We start from the raw sequence: 9,970 nt of genomic DNA on the forward strand, positions 1-9,970 counted from the left end.
GGAGGACATTTTTTAATCCTAGTCCCTAGCTGACTTCTGCATGGGAAAGTGCACAATTATGAGTGCACAAATCTATACCAACAGTTTGTAGGAACAAACCCTGATGAAAATGCTAGCATTTCTATGGAAAACACTAGCATTTCCATGCATCCTTCTATTATACTGACACCTGCAGAGGGACAAACTCAATGTTTGTGTCTTTAACACTCAGTGGCCAATGTCATGCCTTCACAAAATGTGAAAGTCAAGTGTTAAAAACCTACTCCAATCTATGAATGATCAAAGATGAGGTATAACCAGCCCTGGCCAGGCACTCCCTCTCTGCCCTTCAGAAATGTGCTTTGTGTTTTTTTTAATCTACTGTCAGGCTGGGGAACTGTTGGGCTGGTAGCAAGACAAAGAAAGTTGGGTGCAATGCACAAATCTCATGATGATCTGAGATCCAGGGGGAATTCCAGTGAAGACCCACAGCTGCAGCCACACAGTGGTCAAGCCACTTTTTCTTAGCAATGGTAGTACAATTTGCAATGTTGCTGTGTTCCAGCCTAACCTCTTCCACGGCTTGTTAAATTTGTGGAGAGGAAGACAGTAATTCTGCTCAGGGAAGCAGAACTTGTTGAACAAATAAGCTCTGGTTTTCTGAGAGAACATGCTTAATTGAATGGCACTGAATTGAATCCCTGATTTCTTGCCTCTTGCCACTCCCCCTCCCCTCAGTAGGATGAATCAGATTTCCTGCACAGAAGCCAGAGATGGATTAGAAGTGAGAACACAATAAGAAAACACTATGGTGTAGTCACTACTTTCCCTTCCACAGGAACAACTGTGCTATTCTTTTGTCTGTGATGCCCAAGGGGCAAGGTGAGAAATTGCCATGAGAAGCAAATCAGAGATCCAACAAGCCTGGGAAGATATTTTTTCCTTGTTTTGTATCTTTGATATTTTGTTAGTGCATCAGCCACTGAGAGAGAAACCTGTACAAGCTCCAATCAAAAACTGTCCTTCTGCATTAACAGGAATCATTACATGACTCACAAGTTGACAGCTTTAACAACCCTGTCTCACTCTGCTTGGACTTATGCTGAATGTTATTAATGTATGTCTGTACCCTGAAAAAATTTTCAGAGTAGGTACCCTGGTCACAATAACCTACAGGGCTGATTTTTTTAAGAAGAGAGAGATAGTTTTGGCTGTTGGGGTCAGAGATTTTCAGGGGGAGACTAATTCTAGTTTTGTCTTTGTTGAATTATTGTAGTAATAGGGTCTAAGGTATCAGAAGTAGTAGAAGATGCCTTAAGTCATATGTCATTAATTGCTATAAGATGAATGTCATTAAATAAAATCCATGTACCACTTTTCATCTCCAAAAATTCTAAAATTCCTTACAAACTATGGGCCTGAGCTAATGCCCACTGATGTCAATGGAAAAATGCTAAGGCCGTATCCATCTACCCATCATTGCCACCTCTGAACCACTTCATTCACTTCAGCTGGTGGAACGTGAACTCTTTTTAACTGTCTACAGAAACACTACAAAGCCATTGAGCACAGGAAGTGAAAGAAGTGATTAGCATTCAGTTGTCAATGCCCACGGCCAATTGTTGTTTTGAATGCATAGCTTTTCCATTATTATAAAGGTAATGTTTATAATTTCAACTTGTTACTTTGTCTGGTTCCTTCTCTTTATGACATGGCAGTGGTAGATTGTTTCATGGTATGTCTCATTCAGAGATGGGAGCGAGCCAGATTTCGAAATCTGAACATCTCCATATGTTGGCCTGTATAACTGACCCCTATATATGCTGACACAAAACCCCAGTTCAGAGCTTCTTTCCCAAACACCTTTACAGCCCAAACCTCACCCTAAACTTATTTTCTTTCTATTTTTTTCATGGCAAATCCATATATTGCATGGTGGGCACATTAAATGTTGTTTACCTGCTTTTTCCTTTCATCTAGCTATACAGAAAAAGCTGGATAATTTTACAATTGCTATCGGCATGCATAACTATGCAAGCTGAGGCAATTACTGTATAAAGGTAGTGCTTTTGGGGTAAAAGCTGATTGCTTTATGGGGGACAGAAAGGAACATTTCCTGTTTATATACAATCTTGTATAGTTCATTCAGGCTCATTATGAGAGACTTAGGGCTTGAATCTCATTTCTCACACTGGATTTCACTCGTGATTTTGCTACCAGGCTCTACATTGATGCTTTTCCCACCAAGCCCAAGCTCCTGGCATGTCTTCATGAGACTGGAAAAGGGCAGGGGGGTAAGCTTCTACCTGCAATAGTTGCAGAGCAAAGCTTAAAAACCAGATCCGAGTATGACCTTGAGGCTCAGAAATTAGAAGACAAATCAAATGAATTAAATTCTTTTTAAACTTCATAGTTTTTAAGGCAGTCTCATGATATTTGAATGCTTCGGGTTGACTGTGCTGATTGTTGTATGAGGATAACTCATATTTACACTGACACAAATAAGATCAGAATCATACCTTAGGCTCCTATAGGCTTCCCTATAACAGGGTCAAAAGAAAATTCCCCACTGATTTCATCAGGAATTGAATTAGGTCCTATAAACTTATAAGAGGCAGGTTATTATTTTAAGTGGACTGATGGTCTTAATTGTTATGGTAAATCCTATGTAAACTTAAACACTAGAATGATAATTTCATCTAGAGTTACTTTTTTATTCATCTATAGAATTTCTCAATTATGTATGACTAATTTTGCACAAAGTCATTATCTGAAGCAATTTGTTTAAGTATGAGAGGCAACACCTTCAGCCTTCCTGGATAGTGGGTGGAGGAAAATGTCATAATCAGTTCTGCTTCAGCATGAGTTATTAAGCGGTCATAGGAGTTCAAAAGAAATAAATAATGAACAGGTTAGTCATTACATGCAAAAATTCTTTTTTTCTATATGATCAAAATACAAATTAATTACAGATAAGATCAGATGAGGTTCTTTAATGTCAGTTTTTCCCAGAGATGGTAATAAAAACATATAGTATGTGGGAGGAAAGGAGTGAAGATGTATGGAATGGATGCCTTATTAATGTTGGCTTGATTTCATTGGGAAGCCGTTGCCTATGAAAGCAGCAAGAAGACCGGGAAAGGCTTGGGGTGGGACATGCAAGTAAAAGGATCTCTATTATACTTTGGGTGCTAAATTACACATGATCTCATTCAGCTGGGGTGACTTTCAAAGTGATAATAAAACCAACTCCATCCAACAATTACTCAAGAAGCCAATGCAATCACCAGGTAAAGCAGCTGGCAAGCCTCACTACAAAAACCTACTAAATCATTAGCTTGTGGCTGGGCATCTGAAAAGGATTGCTGGATCCTTAAAGGGATGACCCTCGCCAAAGTGAATGTGTGACTCATCATGCTCTAGAAAAAAAACACAGGTCCCTCTCCCTATCCCCCCACCCCATTACATGCAATACTAATATTTGCATGACAACAAACATTTTCAAAATAATAGTCCTATATACTTAAGGTTAATCAGAGTGGGCGCCATCCAACTTGCAAAGGTAGCAATTTTCCTTCATTAAAGCCAAATCAGGAGAGAGAACTTCAGGATTCCTTAGGGCTAATTACAAGGTGTTAATAATAACAATATAATGGCAGCAATTTTCTAGCTTTGCCCAAACCTCTAATCTGCCTTCAGTACCTTATAGGATTCTCTCTGAGTTTATATAAAGCCAAGAGTTAGCCCAAAAATGTTTTAAGTAATTTAATTTTTACATCATGTCTCTCTTTAGTCTGTTTGTAGTGATGTGGTAATTGTTGGTGAAGAGTGTTTTCATTGGGCAGAGGACAAGTAGCAGCATGACAGTTCAGAAGAAACTTCTCCCACTCTATTCAAAGCATACACTGTATACTGGAAGTGCGTGGAACATCTGCCTAAAGGAAGTGGGCAAACTCTGTCTGTGCAGAAAGAGACTGGGCTGGAATTTCTCAGGCCCCTCCTGCCTGCCTGCAGAAGAAGGGAGTTAGCTAAATGATTACAGAAGAGCCTGAGACAAAACAACAAACAGACAAATGTACAAATTATCTTTCCATCCATCTCCTAATTGCTTGTTGAAAACCGTCTAGGACTTGGTGATCAAATGCAGCACTGTTGCTAGAATGATGGTGATTCATGCATCAGAAATTCTCATCCGCAAAAACAATCAGCAACATTGACATACTGGGGGATGCATGAACATGAGAAAGAGACAACGTTCTCATTTATGTCTCCACTCCGAATCCTGCAAATCCTCCACATGCAGAGCTCTGACTTCTAAACTTTATGAGCCTTGTTTACTTTTACAATGGGCCAAACATATAAACACACTTCCACATTAGGGCTGTTGGTATGTAGATCTAATTCCAGATTCAGGCTTAAAGACCGAGGATCTCCTCAAAAGAAAACAAACAGTGACTTCTTCTGTCTGTCAGATCTCACGAAGAAATGTGTTTGTCCACATACTGTCCAATTTTGACCAGCAGCCAATGATTTACAAACAAATCCTAACCGTCTTGAGAGCTAACAACATTAACTCTTGCTGCAAATGGAAGTGAATTTTTGCTGTACTGCAAAAATGGTAAGATTCCACACATTTGAATCAGTGGTGGGCAGTTTGTGGCACAGGTGTCGCAAGTGGCATGGACAGCCTCTGCATGTGGCGTGTAGAAGACTGGGGAGGGGACAGACAGCCAAGTGACACATAAGGAAGGAAACAGACAGCAGGGCATCAGATTGGGTAGGGCTGCATGCAGGGCTCAGAGCAGAAAACAGAGCAACAGATCAGGCAAGGGAAGGGGTCAGGAATGGCACATGGGGAAGGGTTTGGGCTAATTTATGGCACATCTGCCAAAATGGTTGGCCCCCAGTGTTTTAAATGAATAAAAATCACCAAAGGCCTCCATCTACTTTATTACTAAGACATTGGTTTGGAAGTCACAGGATCATAAGATCATAAACTCTTAGGGCTGGAAAGAATTAGATCAGTAGTTTTCAACCTTTATTCATTTGTAGACCCCTAAAAAATTTGAATGGAAGTGTGGACCACTTTGAAAATTTTGAATGGAGGTGCGGACCCCTTTGAATTTTAAGTGTGGGTATCACATACTTTTGATTGATCGTAGTCATCTTTTGCAGACCCCTTAGACATAGTCTGCAGACCCCCTAGGTCAGACATATAAGCAGGGCAGTTGCTGTGCTGGGCTATTTTTGGGCATCCCCACCTCCCCACTACCCGTACCAAAGACAGCACCTGGGGATATTGCCCTGGTACCTCCCTTTCACTTACACTACTGAGGTCAGTTCCTGAACTGATGCAGGAGTCACTATCCCAAACCCACCTCAGATCCTGGCCCAAGCCCATCTACTTCTTGCAAACCTCCAACGGAGGAGACTCCACAGCTTCCCTAACCAGTAAGAAATGTGTTTATTTTGAAGTTACCCAATGACTGAAAGGTTTTGAAACACTTGATGCTGAAGTTTAATGGAGGCAAACTACCACACATTTGGAAACATATCCAAATTGGATTTTCAAGACTGAAATCTTACAAAAATATCCTCCCTTGTGAAATTTTTGGTCTTTTCTACTTCAGTCATATCAGAAATACTGAGGAAGGTGCCTTTCCTCATCAGAGTTTGTGCATTTGTTTCCAGGTCTGGGTGAAATATGAAAGAACAGGGAATATTAGCAAAAAAGCCAAAAAAGACAAATTGTGGTTGATGAAACTAACCAAACCATTTTACCCTACAGAAGGTTGTTTTTAGTTATAAAAGGAAAAAAAAAATTATGATCTGTATAAAAAGAGTTTTCAGTGTATCTGGTTCAGGGATACATCTCTATTTAAGCAAGAGAATCAGGAAAATCTTGTCTAATGGGTTGAGCGTAGCACTGGAGTTGAGGGTTTTGTTCTATTATTATTATTATTATTCCACTGACTTTAAGTGTGACCTTGAGTAAAGGTACCACAACTGCCTCCTCTGTACAATGGGAACAATAATATTTATTGACATTTATTAAAAAGCATGGATGAAAAGTTTTTTAATCTAATGCAATATCAGTAACATGATATGTTAGCATATAATACCAGTAATACTAGATATTCATAATGGAATATATTCAGGAAGTTGGAAGAGCCAATACTCTTAATATCTTTGTGGTTGTTACGTGGCACTTATTTGGCCAGATAAGTGTGCAAGCAAATAAGTGAGGGGTAAATGGCTTCTAATGGGGAAACTGAGCAAAACGTTTTTTTCTGTTACATTAAAAGTCCTATTTCATGTGCGTAACAAGGAACCCCTGCCCTTGTTAGTGGGAAGGTGGGGAAGGGTAGGAAACCTGGGCTAGAAAGGGCAGCAAGTAGTAGCTGCTCAGGTGGACTGAGCCTAGGACTAAAAACACCAAGCAGTTAACAATACAATTAGCTGCACCCAGCCCTGTGGTGCAGAAGATCTGCTCACATGACTGGAAGAAGGCTGGGCTCGGGCATATCAGCCCAGTCCCTGACAATACCGGGGCAGTTGGGCTCCAGCTGTGGGAGGACAAGATGCTCCCAAGAGAGAGCTAGCTACAGTAAGGAGCAGCCAGCTTGAGAGAAGTACTTTGGGGCAAGGCTTGAGCCCCAAAGTCCCAGACAGGCTTATGTTTAAGTTAGAGCAGGTTAGGTTGCTGTTTTATGTTGGGCTTTTTCTACTGGAGGACTGGATTGTAGATACAGGGGAGGAGGAGGCTATGGGTAGGGGTACCTGGCTGGCACTCCCCACTACAAGAGACAAAAGCTAGCCCCAAACTAGAGGGCCTGAGACTGGTGGGGTGAAACTGAAACCCCAGGAGGGGCTCCTGCCAATCAGGGCCAATGCCTGGAAGCTGAGGTCTTAGACAGTGGATCAAAACTGAGTGTGCAACTAGAGTAAAAGGTGGCCAAGGCTGTGACAGATGAAGCCCCAACAGGTGCTCAATGCCTCCTTGAACGGGGAAGTGCTCAGGGGGGTTACACAGACCCTAGGTGGGGCAGATCTACCTGTGAAGGCAGAGCTGACATCAAAGGAACCAGCAAGGCTACCTCTGGCCCCAGGGACTGGCTTCCCAACGAACCAAAAGATAACATTGAAGTCACGGCAGATGAGAAAATGGACATGAGATGGGGCTGGAAAAGAGCTGACAGGTGGGTCAGGCCACAGGACCACGCACCAGGTGCCAGGGTGGTAGACTCCCAAGCCCTGCTACAATGTGCCACAGAAATACTGGGGAAGCACCTGACATGAAAGTGGAAGATCATTGTGTTGGGCACTAACTCTTTTTTTCATTCTTTCTTTCCAGCTACTCAGAACTTACAAACACAAGTTAGTTCAAAGCGGTGAACCTTTTTCCAACTATAGTCAGATGCTATTCCAGTGTGAAGTAAATGGAGCACTTCACACCCATTCACTAAAGTAAATTTATTTTGATTAATCTTATACACTTGTCAAAAGCTGTGCCAAGATGTATAAACAAACCATTTTCTTGGATTGTTTCAAGCTAATCATATTAACTTATTTGCTCTATTGGCTTTGGGGAGTTTCCAAGTGGAAATGATTGAAGTTGGGTCCAAAAACAGCTTTATTTCATTGCCAGTTCTGGTGCTAATGTGTGCCTCATTGGACTTCTAGTGTCCATGTCAACAGCCTGAAAGCTTTCGTATTCGAGGATTTCAGCATCAGCTCATCGGCAGCTTCTTTCTGTGAAAGGTCCTGTTTAATAAGTCTGTTATTTAGAATGTAAGATATCAACAATAAACACTTCAGTTGGCATAAATTAATGTTGCTCCACTGAAATACAGTTGAGGATATAGCCCTGGTTTTAAATCATGACTACCTACACAGATATAAAACATATATGGTACGGCTTCAATCGTACACTTAGCACATACAGGAGCAGAAAGATGCTAAGAAAGAACAGAAGGTGAATGCTGGAGGAGGAGGAGGAGGAAATACTGTCAACATGCTGAAGAGGGTAAACATTAATTATGATTAAGGTTGATGTTTAGGATGGCAAAAGATGAGAAAATTCCTGGTTTGTCAATGCACAAGTCATCATTTTTAAAAGATAATAAAAAAGTCACCGCTCATAAATTGTAAGAGAAAAATACCTTTTATTCTGAAATTTAAAGCCAACTTGGGCAGTGCACATCATATTTTGCTCTATTTTGAATATACAGAGAGCTGAGTTGAAGTTTCATCAAATAATAGCAAGGGGCTCTGGCTACAAAGACTAGGCCTTTTGATTGAAAAGAATTCCCAAGACTCATAGTTGTTATAATGCAAGTCATGGTTGTGGCAAATGCAGAGCTCTAATTTTGGGGAAGCCCTGAAAGTGACATTCAAAGAGAGTGCTAAGTGGTGCCCAGATCTTTTGTTGGCCACTTGAACAGCAAGAGATCAGTTAGAAGGAAAGCAACCCTCAGAATGGACTGTAATATTCCAAGTAATAATACCTATCTTTATTTAATCTGTAGACCTCTAGAGCATGTTTGAAAGAGGGGTAAGTGTCATCTCCATTTTAAAGATGGAGAAGCAAGCACAAAAATGGTGAAGTGACTTACCCAACGTCACCCAGAAGGCCACTTACGACACGGCCTGTAAGATTCCAACAAAATCTGTGACTTCGAATACCTTAGCACAAGGACATGAAAAAGGAGAGAGCCCAGAAGGCCAATAAGTAGAACCAACCATAACTGAACCTAGAATTCCTGAGTTGGTCTGATACTACATTTCTGTGATTCTAATACTACACAGAAGAACTGGTTACTTTTCCCTTTTTTATTCATAACAAATCTCAGAAGACTGCCTTTTTCCACCCAAAATGTTCAATGTTGAATGCAGCTGGGTTGGATGGATCCAACTCCAAAGGCACTGCAACCTCAACCAAGTGGCAGGTAAAGCATCTTTGCCCTTGAAACAGAGAAGAAAGAGTCAAGGAAGGAAAAGGAGAGAAATCCCAGCTTACAGCCTACTTTCCGCTGTGGAAAGACTTGAAACTTCTGAAATTTGTGGCTCCAGGATTGGACTCTTAAGTAACCTCAAGACCCACCAAAAAGCTGTGGTAGAGAGCATCCTCGAATCAAGGGACTGCTGACAACAATGCCATTCACTTTTAATAAGAGACAAATTCCATTAATATTACTTTTTGATGAAAAATATTTCAACCATCACCATATTTGTTGCTCTTCATCCTGCCACTTGGATCCCCGTTGGCGGAATTTAAGATCCACTGAACTTTCATGTTTAGAAAATGCCTAGAGTGCCGACTGCTCCACTGAAAATAAACATAAAATAATATTTTTCCCTTCAAAGATTTCTTTGGTGACAACTCCCCATTGCCATTTCTCTCTCTCTGTCTCCCTCCCACCCCTCCCTTCCACCCCTTCCTCCCCTCTCCTTCCAGTGCTTACAGGCATCAATTTCCCATTCCTTTCTCAGGGTGGTGACCAAGATTAAAGGTCTATTGTGGCTGATTATTCAGGAAAGACCCAGCTTCTAAATCTGGTTCTAATTAAAAAAGAAAAAAACATGCATAAGAAAAAATCTCTCCCTACTGTACATGCAGGCTACCTAATCCACCCTGTCGACTTTCACAGGCATGAGCTTTTAATGTAGCATTAATAAACTATTTTCATAGATTTATGTTTCTTAACCCTCCTCACCCCAGAGATTTTTTCGGATGTGAGCTGTAGGTGTCATTTCAAGAAAAGATGGGCATTAACTCTAACCTGGACATCAGTTTATTTATGAGGGAGGGGGCCATGAGTTCAAACCTTGTATGCATAACAGGGCTAAGCAAACAGTTCCGATCAAACTTTAAGCCATTTTAAATAGACTGAAGCCTGGTAACCTAACTCCCAACCATTGCAAGAGTTCACATTTGGGTTGTGATTTTACTCCATTCCCAAATGTCACTTTAGCCCTGCTTTTCATGAGC

At 41.0% G+C, this 9,970-nt stretch overlaps 1 long non-coding RNA gene across 2 annotated transcripts in view; it reads left to right on the plus strand.

The window, feature by feature from the left end:
* Positions 1-9,344, plus strand: part of LOC109280878 (uncharacterized) — a 40,086-nt gene extending 30,742 nt beyond the window's left edge. Inside the window, exons 3-4 of one of the 2 annotated variants that reach the window (XR_002087335.2) lie at positions 3,773-4,597; positions 7,334-9,344. This is a non-coding gene — a long non-coding RNA (uncharacterized LOC109280878). Of the gene's footprint in view, positions 1-3,772 lie in introns of both variants that reach the window. The other variant, XR_009464398.1, reaches the window with a different exon arrangement.
* Positions 9,345-9,970: the final 626 nt, after the last annotated feature.

Source organism: Alligator mississippiensis, chromosome 9 (genome assembly GCF_030867095.1).
Source record: "Alligator mississippiensis isolate rAllMis1 chromosome 9, rAllMis1, whole genome shotgun sequence".
NCBI classification, from domain to species: Eukaryota; Metazoa; Chordata; order Crocodylia; family Alligatoridae; genus Alligator; species Alligator mississippiensis.